Genomic DNA, 14,143 nt, shown 5'->3' with positions numbered 1-14,143 from the left:
GTCCATTGACACAGACAGAGGGTCTCGGCCACACCCCCTGCTCCTGTGTCAGCAGATTTGATTGACAGCAGTGGATGCCAATTGCTCCCCTTGCTATCAATCTGTCCAATGAGGAGAGAGACAGCTGTGCTCATGCACATCGCTGAATCGGATGGGCTCAGGTAAGGAAAAGGGGAAGGGGGTCTGGGGGGCAGCTGCAGCACAGAAGGTTTTTTACATTAATGCAAAGAATGCATTAAGGTGAAAAGCCTTAAGGCTTTAGAACCATTTTAATAAGCTATCCTATTTACAAATCTTTACACAACTACTTTTTTGCTCTTTAGTCAGACCCATGCTTTCTTATCAATTACAATTAACTAGCCACGTTGTTAACTGTATAAATCTGTTCTGTATAATTGTTTTATTATTTTATTTATTTCAATTCTCCTAACAGGTTTAATCTGAAAACCCAGACCTTCTGTTATGTACTGTCAAATCAGAAATACGGTAAGATGTTTATGGCGTTGTAACTGTATTCATTTTATGACCATAGATTATTGATCTGTAGATACCTAGACCAAATTTATCATATTTATAATGCATATTTGTAAAGCAGTGACTGTGACTCTCACCAGTCATTCATATTAGGGGAGTCTTCTTGGTGGTTTAAATTACAGTAAAGCCTCTTCCACACAAGGCGGATCCGCTCAGCGGAGTCTGCCAGCTCAGCAGGAGATCGCTCCGTTGATTTCCGCTTAGCTGGCGAATGACAGGTCCGTCTCTGCTCACTGAGAGGGGAGGGGCCTGTCAGAGCGCCGCTAATTCCTATGGAGAGATCGCATGACAAGGGACAGCAATCGGACCTTAAACGGTGAACCAGGACGCACCGGACCCCTGCTGTGAGACGGATCCGTCTTAGGTGTGAACCGAGCCTTAAATGTTTTTCTTACAGTCTGCACAGCCTCTTTAAATCCCCCCCCCCACAGTTGACGTGTTTGGGTGATTGTTGGTAGGTTAAATCATCCACCCAATTGTAATATCTCTCTGGGATTTCTATGAACCTGTGTTTTCAGCCCTCCAGCATCCACTAGAACTAAAATAACAGTTAATGTCTGGGCAAAAAAAAAAAAAAGTAATACAGTACATCACTACAATACATGCATGTTTCCCCATGTCTTGTCTCTATTAATCCTGCAGGTACAGAAAAATACCTGCTAATCTGTCAAAAATCAGTTTAGCTGCTAACTTCCTGTAGTAAGCAATGCTGCCTCTGCTGCACTAAAATCCCAAGCAGTGTTAGCACTTCCTAGTTCTCCCCTGATGGTTTACAGACCAACCCCTCTCCTCATCTTGTAACATAAGGAGGGCATTCTGTAGTCCTGCAGAAGCAAACTTGACAGGGCTGACAACACCGCTCAGGATATCAGTGCTGCAGAGGCAGTGATGTCAGATCACTACATAGAGTTACGGGCTTTCTGGATTTTTGGAGGATCAACAGTCATTTTTCTGTACTTGCATCAATTTAAAGAGAGAAAATATAGGAAAATGTGCATAGATTGCAGAGCTGCACTGCATTTGGTATTTCATTTTGTTCAGATGCACTATTGGGATGGACATCCCTTTTAAATGAGAAATTGAAATACAAATACATGGGCGATACAAGTTTCCTTATGCAAATAAAATATTTCCAGTTTTGCAAAAACTAGAACTAGTTACATTACTGTCAAGAGTGAGATGACATATTAAAAAAACACATTTATTGTTCAGGGTTTCCTGTAACCCATATCTTAACTATATGCATGCTAAGCACTTCCCCAATGGCTTAAAAGTGTGATGTCACAGCTTCAGTCTTAAGCAGGATACATGCATCATTTGCTTTTAATATTTCATGGAGATATTTTATCATATTTAGGGCTATTTTCTTTCAAAGGTACCAAACATCTGCTTTCTTTTTTTCAAGTTGCTCAAAATTTAAATCAGAGACCAGAGGAAAATAATTCCTAATAAAAATTGCATTTACATTTTTTTTCAACCACTTTTTTTTTTCACATTCTAAGAGATCAAATAAAAAACAAATACATTTAATTATGTCCCACGTGGTACAACTGCATTGAAAACAAAATTGGTTAACTTATCCAACTGCTTTTTATTTGATTTATTCTATAAAAAAAAAAAAAAAAAAAGGATTATGAAAAGCTGCACAAGGTTTAATCTTTCTTGGATCCTAACTTAACAATTGGATTTGATTGTGTCTAGACACCTTATGGTCCCTTTTGGACAGTAAGTTCATAACATGGTTGTGGTTATTATAAATGGGCTACCAATGCATCTCAGCACGTCTCAACCTGGACCTAACCCTTTTTTGGCAGCACAGCACACCACAGTGTACAGCAGTGCAACACAGGTTCATTGCCTAATATTTTGGGGTGTCTTGAAATGAATGGCATTGTATTACACTAATGCCCCTTACACACGGTCGGACTTTGTTCGGACATTCCGACAACAAAATCCTAGGATTTTTTCCGACGGATGTTGCCTCAAACTTGTCTTGCATACATACGGTCACACAAAGTTGTCGGAAAATGCGATCGTTCTAAACACGGTGACGTAAAACACATACGTCGGGACTATAAACGGGGCAGTGGCCAATAGCTTTCATCTCTTTATTTATTCTGAGCATGCGTGGCACTTTGTCCGTCGGATTTGTGTACACACGATCGGAATTTCCGACAACGGATTTTGTTGTCGGAAAATGTTATCTCCTGCTCTCCAACTTTGTGTGTCGGAAAATCCGATGGAAAATGTCCAATGGAGCCCACACACGGTCGGACTTTCCGACAACACGCTCCGATCGGACATTTTCCATCGGAAAATCCGACCGTGTGTACGGGGCATAATACTACATGATGTGGCACTGCATGTTACTGCAATGCAAGAGTGTAAGGTCAGCTTATTTGGAGCTTTATAAACATATTTGCAACATGTTTTTTACACAAAGCCTAACTAAATTAACTTGATGCACATAATTCGATTAACACATAAATAAAAAGCCAAATTCCAGGCAAACGAATATATATAGTTGAAGTACATAGCCATTTTACCTGCTAAAGGATTTATATTTCTCCATACATCTATGGAAAAGATTGAGATTTGTGACCTGACCTTTCCGGGTTGCAGTGAAGCACTACAGTTGGGTTATCTCCCAGCCTCCAGACTGACTGGACAGTGTAGGAAAAGCAGTAGGCCGAGGAGCTTATCCCCTTGCTCTTCTACTGTCAGCACATGTGCCTTCCTGTCCTACTCTTAAGGCTGGGTTCACACTTACTGCGGACGTGGCTCACAGCAGGGGCCCTGTGCGTCCCTGTTCTCTGTTTCAGGGATGAATCAGGCCTGAATTTTTGCCTGAATTCGGACCTGAATACGTAGCCAAAGATGCACAAGACTCTTGTGCAATCTTCTCCACGGCCGCCACGGAGATTTGTGAATCGGCTCCGTTGAGAGCCAGGCACACTCTCCTGTCATGTGAATTGGATGCGGAAAAATCCGCATCCAATTTGAACTAGTGTGAACCCAGCCTAAAGGCTATACAGAGGATTACAAAAGGTCAATGCCAAGTCTGACTCCAGTACTTACACAAGTTTCATTTAAAAATATATTTATAAAGGATAAATAACTGTGTTTAATATTATGTTTTAATGTCTGCTTTGAGGCCATCTTTAAAGTACAACTAACAGGTCCCATATGCCAATTTAAACCTGTACCAAATCAAGTTACTAAGTGATGCACAAGCTTCATAAAATAGACAAAAAACGTCATTTACTTTCCATAACTGACTAAACTCTCCTATATTTGTACCTCCCAAACACTGCAGTTTACAATTTGAGGGTTTAACCTATGCAGATCCGCGCTATTGCCAAATGACGGCAACAGCGCGGACCTACATTGCCGGGATTACGTCTATTGACGTTGTCATGTGCATGAGCGGCCTGCGTGCCCCCTGCAAGACGCACTCGGTGATCAGCGAGTCTATGACACTCGCCTGATCACAGATCAGAGTAAGGGGTCGGTCCCGACCCTTACCACATGATCAGCTGTCAGCCAATGACAGCTGATCATGTGATGTAAACAGAGCCGGTAATCGGCTATTTTTTCTCCTTGCGCTGACAGCGTGAGGAGGAAAAACAAAGCCGATCACCAGCGGCCGTGAGAGGGACATCAGTCCCGATCACGGCGATCATCTGTGCCCCCTGCCAGTGACACAGCAATAGGCAGCAGTGCCGCCTACCAGTGCCCACCAGCGTCACCCATCAATGCCCACAGTGCCATCCATCAGTGCCACCTATCAGTGCCCATAAGGGCCCATCAGTGCCACCCATCAGTGCCCCCCATCAGTGGTACCCATCAGTGCCCATCAGTGCCACCTATCCGTGCCACCCATCAGTGCCACCCATCAGTGGCCATCAGTACCACCTTATCTCTCCCCATCAGTGCTGCCTTAACTGTGCCTATCAGTGCTGCCTTAACTGTGCCTATCCGTGCCCATCAGTGCAGCCTATCAGTGCCCACCAGTGGCGCTTAATCAGCGCATATCAATAAGGGAAAAAAATTACCTGTTTGCAAAATTTTATAACAAACTATGAAACATGATTTTTTTTCAAAATTTTCCATCTTTTTTTGTTTGTTTAGCAAAAAATAAAAATCCCAGCTGTGATTAAATACCACCAAAAGAAAGCTCTATTTGTGGGAAAAAAATGATAAAAATTTCATTTGGGTACAGTGCTGTATGACCGCGCAATTGTCAAAGTGCCACAGCGCTGAAAGCTGAAAATTGGTCTGGGCAGGAGGGGGGGTTTAAATGCCCAGTAAGCAAGTGGTTAAGCAACAGAGTAGACATGTGCGGTTTATTCGGAGATTCGGATATATCCGAATACCAGAATTACAATAAACAAATTTTACCAAATGCTCTGAATAACGAAACTAAATTTGTCTAAATTTTGGAAATTTGGACTGAAATTCAAATAGAATTTTACAATAAACTCCAGTCAAATTCTTACTGTACACATATTGCTGCAATCAAAGACTGTGTGTGTTATTGGAGTACCATTTCCAAATAATGCTGTTTTTTTTAAGCCAAAGGTGATTCATCAAGAGTCATTGTAATCATTTGATGAAGATTTTTCTTTTGTTCACTTTGCCACATTTGAATCGAAAAAAACAAAAAAAAAAAAGCTTTCGATTTGACCGATTCAAAATCTATTTGAACGTTTAGAAAAAAAAAAAATCTATAAATTCAAAGAAAATTCGAAAAAGACATCAACCGAATTTAACGGAACTAACTAGATTAACAAATTGAAACAAAACAAATTTTTTAGTAATGCACATGTCTACAATAGAGGCAGTGCTGTCAATCCAGAAGGCAGTGAGCAGGACTAGGTGTGGCCAGGTGCTGATTGACAAGCTACAGGTTCTGAATCAGCAGTGAAAATGCTGATAGCCATGCCCCTGTCAACAATTTTTCATCCTACTGTATACTGCATTCAGGCACCGCCTACATGAAAGTGGCAACTCTGCTGTGACATGAAGAGCAGTTCAGTATCATATCAGAAACCATCACAGAAAGGTTGCATTAGGTGGTCTTTACTTGCAGGCTTAAAAGGAGAAGTCCAGCCTGAGCTGGTTTGGCTGGGCTTCTCCTAAGGGTCACAGGAGTGCAATCAGTTTTGCACTCCTGTGACCCGTTTTCAGCAGAGAGCAATCTGAAGTCCGCTCCCTGATGACAACCCACAGATCAGTCCAGGCACCGCGTCATCACGACAATGGAAGTCGGGATCTGCCAGGTGCCTGGACTGATAGCGTCTCAGCCTCTCTGCGAGCATGGAGCAGAGCAGGAGAGCTGCCGATTGACAGGCAGCAGCTCTCTGCTTGGGGAGCTGAGAGAACCGTGCCATTGGCAATGTTCGATGGTTCGGTTCTCAGTGCAGAGGCGATGGGGGACAGATACAGCATCCACCTAGGTAAGTATGAATATGGGGAATTTTTTTCCCCATACTTTTTAAATAGGTATTTGTGGGACTTCTCAGTTGTACTAGGGCAAAACTAAGTGCAGATGCACTTTTAATTTAGTGATGCAACACATATTTTTATAATGGGAGGCCATAGTGCTACTTTAGTTTCTCAAAGCCATGCTTGTTTGTATAGTGCAACATAGGCCACTTCACCTCCCGCCTACTCACTAATAAAAAATTCATTAGCATCACCTCTATTTAAAGTAGCAAAAATGTCACCCAGGAAGCAGTACAGGGACTAAACATTGTAGCATAGGTGTCTAAATCAAAAGTGACTGAACAAAATTAGAAATTCTTTGGCATGTAAATCTTTGTCCAAGTGCCTGCATGATCTGAATAGGCCTACTTGGATTTTCCAAATAACAGTCAAGGGTTGTATGCCTTATCCTATGACTTTACAATCCCTGATGAAGGAAGAGTGTTGAGCCCCTGAAACGTGTTGGCTTTTGTAGCAGAATTAAATCTTTTTATGGACTATAAAAACTTCTGTGGCAGTCCCATCTTTTTGGCCTGTAAAAGACACTACTACGTGTTTTTTTTTTAAATTCCACTTTACTCAAACTGTTGTACTTACTGACAAAACTCAGCAACAACTTTAAGAAAGAAATCACTGTGCATTTTTATTGGCAAGTCAGGGACATTGTATGCTGGTACAGTATGTGAGGAAAGGGATTAAATAAAATAATTTAAAAGAAAATTTTGATATTTTTAGTGGCTGAAAATCTGTTTATTACATTTACTAGTGTCTACATAATACGTAGTTAGTCTGGTTGAAAAAAGACACAAGTCCATCCAGTTCAACCAATAGAAGGGAAACAAAAAATATATACAATCCTATACCCACAGTTGATCCAGAGCAAGGCAAAAAATCCCAACAAAGCATGAATCATTCCGCTCCAGCAGGGGAAATTCCTTCCCGATTCCCCAAAAGGCAATCAGATATTCCCTGGATTAACTTTATCTATAAATATTAGTATCCAGTTATATTATGTGTATCTAGGAAAGATTCCAGGCCTTTCTAAAACAATTTACTGGATGGCCAGAACCAGCTCTGAAGGGAGTCTATGCCACATTTTCACAGCTCTTACTGTGAAGAAGTCTTTTTGTATTTGGAGGATAAATCTCTTTTCCTCCAGACATAAAGCGCGCCCCCTTGTCCTCCGTTATGACCTTAAAGTGAATAACTCAACACCAAGTTCACTATATGGACCACTTATGCATTTATACATGTTGATCATATCCCCCCTTAATCTCTTCTTCTCAACTATGTTTCCTGTTCCCTCAGATGACTCCAGTTTTGAGATCATGGACCGGTTTGCTCCTGATGCTACCAGTTGCACTAGCTACACCCACAGAGAGGGACAGCTCAACCACAGTTGTGTTACTTTTTCTGCTTTTAATTGTGATCGCAATCGCCCTTGTCCTTGCCTGGAAAAAACTTGTCCACACTGAAGGTGGGGAGGCTTACCATCCATGGGAGCTGTGGCAGAGAGCACAGGAAAAGCTACAGAGTGTGAAGAACAGATGCACCCATGAAGATGAGGAGGGGAGTATTGGAGAAGATCAAGATGATGAAGAGAAGGAGGCTGATCTACAGGGGGAGGAACCAGACATCACAGCTTTGTGATGGGACTTATCTAAAGTCTAAAGTCTTTTTTTAAAAGAATATATTATATATTATATTATCTTTCTTGCCTTTCTACTGAAATTCTTGCATCACCACTGATTATGAGGTCTCTGCTGAGGGGCTTGGGGAAGTGATGTTCAGGCCCACACATTGACTTTAACCAGACAGCACATTGCCTCTTTTGGAGAAGAGTGGTATTGCAAGGATTCCAAAAGCAGACTTTTTCTAAACTCACTTTTCATTTAATATCAATTGGGAGGGTTGTATATAAAAAAAAAAGATAAGGGCGGGGTTATAAATCCAATGTAAATAATTTTATAAGCATGTTAAAATTCTTAAAACTTGTTTCTATATACAGTGTAGAATGTATATTTATATTTGAACATTAGTTACATTTGCGTCTCATGTACAGTCGTGCTGAAAACTTTGCATACCCTGGCAGAAATTGTGAAATTTTGGCATTAACATTAAAAATATGACTGATCATGCCAAAAAAACTCGGTCCCGCTGACCTGGATCGCCGGTTCTAAGCCCCGGTATGTCCACGCCAAGAACCCGGGGCTTAGAAATCCTCTCTGCGTCTTCATAGCTGACAGAACTAGCTATGTAGCTGTTGATTGGTTGGCGCCGCCCACGTGACGGCGCTGACCAATTAGAATGCTCCAAAACATCCCTCTGATGATTTCTAAGCCCCGGACACCTGGCGCGCATATACCGGGGGTTAGAAACGTAGATTACCGTGTTTCAGGTCAGTGGGCCAGGGGGTGGGGAGGGGGATCTGTGTAAGTCCCTTAGTTTTCTGTGTAGGTGAACTTACCCTTTAAATAAAAGACAGTTTTTTGACATGATCAGTCATATTTTCAATATTAATGCCAAAATTTCACAATTTCTTCCTGGGTATGCAAACTTTTGAGCACAATTGTATACATACTTTGCTTCTTGCTTGGCAGGGCCGTATAGGAACTATGGCTTGACAGTTGGTATCTGTAGGTTTTAATTTGGTGGGGTGCACAACACAGACGGTTTTTATTTAAAAAGTACTGATCAGAATTAAAATATGCCACTGTCACTTGCTTGTGAATTTGTAGACTAGGGGGCTATCATCCCAATACTTGCTACACTACTTTGCGAGTCACTAAAATGGAAAAACAAATGTATGTCAGGGGTTTGATCAGCTACATAACTGCTCCATATTAAGGACTCAGTGGTTAAGTATGATAAAGATGACCGCCTTAAAGCCTGCAACTTCTAAAACAAGCCAGCATTGTCATCTCCCATATTTCTTTACAAGTGTGTTAAACGGAGACCATTTTTTACACTGTGCTGTTTATATTTTGAAATGCAGCCAACAATATTGCCAATGCATTGTCTAAATGTGGGCTAATGTATAAAGAAATGTTACCTGGTTTAACCCTTTATGATTGCTCTAAAAAAGGACCACCTGAGAAAAAAAGGTTATATTTGCAAACCTACTTAGTGTGTAGATTTAATAAAAGAGTTAACATGTTTCAGAAATGCCCGATCCATTACAATGTAATTTCCTTATTAAAAAGAGGGTCATAATACATCTAAAAAAAAATAAAAAATAATAAAAAAAAACGTTCTTGCTAAAGAAGGACTTACAGAAAACATACCATTCTGCAATAAATATGTAATACGAGTATCTATTTAAATGTGTCTAATAATAAGAATGTTTTTGACCTGCAAATAGAAAGCAAGGATTATTCTATGGGTTCCTGACAGGAAACTGAACACTACCAACGAAAAAAAGCAGCTACAGCTCTTCCCCTAGGAAACTTGCCTTTCTACTATACTATACTATACTATACTAGACTATACTATAACCTATACTGTAACTGCCATGGCAGGTGGGCGGACCTGGGAGATGAAGCCCAGAGACAGTAGAAACTTGGTGGTTTAATTCTTCTGCATGTGAAATATCAGTTTTGAAAGTGTAGATACCTCTGTAGCTCATAATGGAGATATGCTTGGATATGATACAGTCATAGTCTTCTCATGGCAATGAACATAACAAAGTATCACAGTCATTTCCTAAATTGTCATATATTGGATTTCAGTTTAACAGAAGATAAAAAAAACCCCTTTTTATTTACCGATTAATCTATCCTAGGAGTATATTGAGGGACACAGAATAAAGTATTCAGGTACATTTGCAGAGCGTGAGTAGGTGTCCTGGGAGCCGCACATTAAGTCAAAGCCTGCTGTACGATAGTGAATGTCAGGCAGTCTCAGCCTGGACCCCCCCCTCCAGGCAATGTGGGGGGGGGGGGTCCAGGCTGAGACTGCCATTCACTATCATACAGCAGGTTTTGCCTTGATGTATGGCTCCTGGGACACCTAGTCACTCTCTACCATTGCCTGGAGCATAAACGGGCTTCATTCCCAGCCATCACTCACAGCAGTTGGCATAGGACTTCATTCCCATACAACCTGAGCAGCTCACACACATATCTTGGTTGAAATTCAGGTACATTGGGTTATGCTGTTGACTCTAGGAGATTGTACACTGTAAGGACAGCCCAACATAACCCCCCCCCCCCCTCCTTTCCTCAGTTTTGTAGCAAGCAATAGTAGGAGTGGTTCATAGAAACAGAGAGGGGGGACCAGTTTAAAGTTGTTGTAAACCCGAATATTCAAAAATAAACTGATCAGTCTACCTCACACTGTAAAGCAGAAGAAATCATCTGTCCCTAGTTTGAACAGTCATGGAGCAGCCAGTCTTTTAAAATTCTCTGTCTTCCTACACTGAAAAAAAACAAACACCTCCAAAAAATTTGTGTCGCCACACTCCCTCTCCTGTGACTGACAGACTAATAATCAGTCTCATGTACGAGCAGTGGGCGTGTACCAGCAGCTGTGCACAACAACTCAAGCTAGATTGCTCACCCTACCTCCTCCGGCTCCCCTATGATTGGCTGTTCCTCGCCAAAGCTACCCCTGCACTCTAATATATTGGAATTCCTGGCACTGGGTAGCTTTGACATGTGCACATTGACTGGGCTGTGTGAGCACACTAGGAGTGAGGCGCACGGTACTGTGATTTATGGGGGCGTGTACACATGGGAGGAGAGTCAGTGATGTCACAACTCCACCTCCCCAGCTCCGGCTTGGGGACACGCCCACAGACCGGAGACATTCGCAGGGCTGCGACAAGCACTAGGATTGAAAAACGGAGGTACAGATAATGCGATTTGGATTCTTTTAAAATTGATGAAGATGGGGTTTACAACCACTTTAATGTACTTCAAGAAAAGACCAGTAATTTATAAATAAAAACATAAGGAACACAGGCTGAAGTATTCAGGTACATTGTGCACAACATAGCTACCTAAAAGAACCTTACGATTAAAGTGAGCTTCAGCTGAAGCCTGAACATCCATCTGGTAAAACTTAACAAATGTGTAACAGAATACCAGGCAACAGCCTTGCAAATCTGAGAAACAGATACCCGATGCTGAAAAGCAAATAACGCATTAACTGATTTAGTAGAGGGTGTTTTGAAAGGAAAAAAGTAAAAACCTTTACACTTTTTATAGGCTTTAAAAAGGAGTTGTTGAATCCCCCTGGCTAGTGGAATGTGAAGCATTTTGTTCCCTATCTGGACCTTCTTGATTGGCAAAGCATCAGATTGTTGAAAGGGAGCTGTGGCTGAGAGACAGACTCAACAGCAGGTATCACAAGCGGAGAATAAAGGGAGATCTTCTAAGGTGAATGGAAGAAACCACACTGGGAAGAAAAGGCCTTGGACCTCAAAACAACCCTGTATTGTATAGCACAAGAAAGGGTTCTTTACATGTTAAAGCACAAAACAAGAAGGCATGCCTCACAGAAGTGATGGCAACAAGAAAGGCAACCTTATGAATAAGGGTAGACAGAGGAATATCTTTGATAGTTTCAAAGGGTGATCGAGAACCAACAGAGTCTCTGGGGGAACATACACAAAGCATAATGTGAGCAACACCCTGTACAAAGGTCTTTACTTGCGAGGCAAGCGGTCTCTGGAAAAGAAAATAAAACAAAAAAGAGTGGCGCAAAGATTGGTACTGGCAGACTACGGCAATGTATAAGACAATATCAAAGGACATGCATAAAAAACATACTAGGTCCAGGGTGATCAATTGGGTATGGAAAACTAACAATACAGAAAAAAAGTCCAATGGAACATTGTAGCACCACTCGTGGCAGCTCCCTTAAGCAGTCCCATGGAAGACAGATGGGAGAAGAACAAGGTGTGCCAGACTAAGTGCAGCATAAAATCAAACAAGGGTTTATTAAAAGTATCAGCCAAATGGCTACTTACAAACTGTAGGATATAAAAGAGCATATAAACCAAGAGGAGTCCATGGTCACTCCGGGGGGGTCCAGGGGTATCACACAGCAGACCCAGCGATGTTTGTGGCAGAGTAGATCGAGACGCTGGCCTGAATCCTGCCTCTCGGTGGAAGAACAAGCGTGGAACGCACCAGGAACCCTCCCGGAAGTGATGTCAGGACATGTCACATGACACGTTTCAAAGCTTCTGCTTTTTCGTCAGATCTGATTGCCTGTTAGCATTGTCAGTCTTATATATGCTTGCTCAAAGTCAAGCAGGAGACGCAGTGTCAAATAAATCTATGGAGCTTGATTTAAAGGGGACCAGCACATTATTATAAGGACAAAAAAAAATGCATGTATAGAAAAATGGTGAACTAAATAGACATCTTGAACATATAGTCAATCCATAATCAAATTAGTATAGTAATTCTTGTAATGAATATTTCTGGCTCACAATGATTACAAAAATGCTTAAAAGCATACATGGAAAAAGGAGGAAATTATTAAAAGACACAATTATAAAAACACACAAAAAAAGAATCCAGCTATGGTTAGATAATGGTATATAACCTCATCAGTGGTCAATGATATGGGCCTGAGCAGAAAAACTATGTCTCTATTAAACGGAATAATCAGTAATATCTCTCTAATGGCAGTTGTAAATATTAACCATGTCAAACATTTTGAGCTGTCTACTTACCACCCTACAATCTACAGGCGGTGGAGTCACAACAGATGAAAAAACAGTGAGAAATGATCTCAAACACCTAAAAGACAATAATGTGAAAATGTCCATGGAGAAAGTTATGCATTGGGAAACAATGTGAAACTAAATTAAGACATAAGGGTCATTGTTATAATACTGTATCTTCTTCAATTTCTTCGTTTAGGCCTATTGGCATCAAAGTATTTAAAGTGTAAATCCAGAAGGTTTCTTGCTTACATAAACGTTGAAACCGTTCAGCTGGTGAGTATTTATCTGGTATGGATTCAATAATCTCAGAGGAAGTCGTGATGACAAAACACATCAGGCGTGACATTACGGTGACCGGAAGTGGCATTTGCGTTCCACGGCCAGGAAGAGCCAACCGGAAGTAAGCGGTGGACGCTGTCTTCCTAATGTTTGAGAGTCTCGTACCTTTCCTGTGCTGTGAATAATGCCTTTTTAAATGTTGATGACACAAGAACCATCTTACTGTCAGATTTTATGGAGCCTGTCATTTGAGATTAATAAAAGATAAGAAAACAGAATTATGCTATTTTGAGCCTTTTTTCTATCAGAGTACCTATGGGAGATCCAGGACAGTTCTGATACCCTCCATGATGTGGATGACAGCTGTTGTTAACATATCAAGGCTTGATGTGTTCTGCTTTCTGGTGAGTGAGAACCCCTAAGGGGAGTGTGATGCACGGCTTGAGTATTTTTGTCGTGAGGTACACATCTTCATTACCACATTAGGATCACAATCTGTGTATTTCTGGACTTTTATTTCTGGACTTTTATTACCATCTGTCATTTATCTTTCTCATGTGTTGTTATTATCATATGAAAGCTGGTCATAATAAGTAATGACGGTAGCGCCGCTTTAGTAATCAGGGGTACTTATTGAAGCACCTGTGGACATTTTACTATATTGTATGGACCATTCAATAATCCATACCTAAAGATCAGCAGTGGCCTTGGGATGATGTTCAGCAAAATGTCGTGCGACACTATATTTTGGATTGATTTCCTGAACTGACTGAGCTCTCCAAATCTGGCCTGCAGGGTCCTAATGGTTTTACCAACATAGAGCTGGATAAGCAGTACACTACATGTGTCGTCAAACAGTTGTAAAAAGAATTGATAGTGAATGATCTACCATTAGTGACAAAGGTTTTTTTTTTATCATGGGACAGTTGTAACTTTGGCCTGGGATTTTAAATTTGCTTGGCACAATTTTTCTCTTAACACTTGGTGCCTTTCTATATGCGAATTACGGTAGTGAGGAAATGGCTATTGTTAGGTGGGGATCCTGGGTCAGAATGGGCCAATGTTTTTTGAAAATATTTCCCTCTTTCGATGTGCTGTGTGATATTGGGTGATAAACCTGGTGGTGGGTTCTAGGTCCTATTTTGTTGAAGGGGATAGGTTATA

At 41.1% G+C, this 14,143-nt stretch overlaps 1 long non-coding RNA gene across 1 annotated transcript in view; it reads left to right on the top strand.

Annotated features, from left to right (window-relative positions):
• Positions 1-9,186, top strand: part of LOC141106491 (uncharacterized) — a 29,207-nt gene extending 20,021 nt beyond the window's left edge. The window contains exons 2-3 of the long non-coding RNA XR_012235726.1: positions 434-486; positions 7,330-9,186. This is a non-coding gene — a long non-coding RNA (uncharacterized lncRNA). The remainder of the gene's footprint in view (positions 1-433; positions 487-7,329) is intronic.
• The last annotated feature ends 4,957 nt before the right edge of the window (positions 9,187-14,143 follow it).

This window comes from Aquarana catesbeiana, linkage group LG08, assembly GCF_042186555.1.
Source record: "Aquarana catesbeiana isolate 2022-GZ linkage group LG08, ASM4218655v1, whole genome shotgun sequence".
In the NCBI taxonomy this organism is placed as follows: Eukaryota; Metazoa; Chordata; class Amphibia; order Anura; family Ranidae; genus Aquarana; species Aquarana catesbeiana.
The sequence above is the reverse complement of the archived record's forward strand: the minus strand, read 5'-3'. Positions and strand labels throughout refer to the sequence as shown.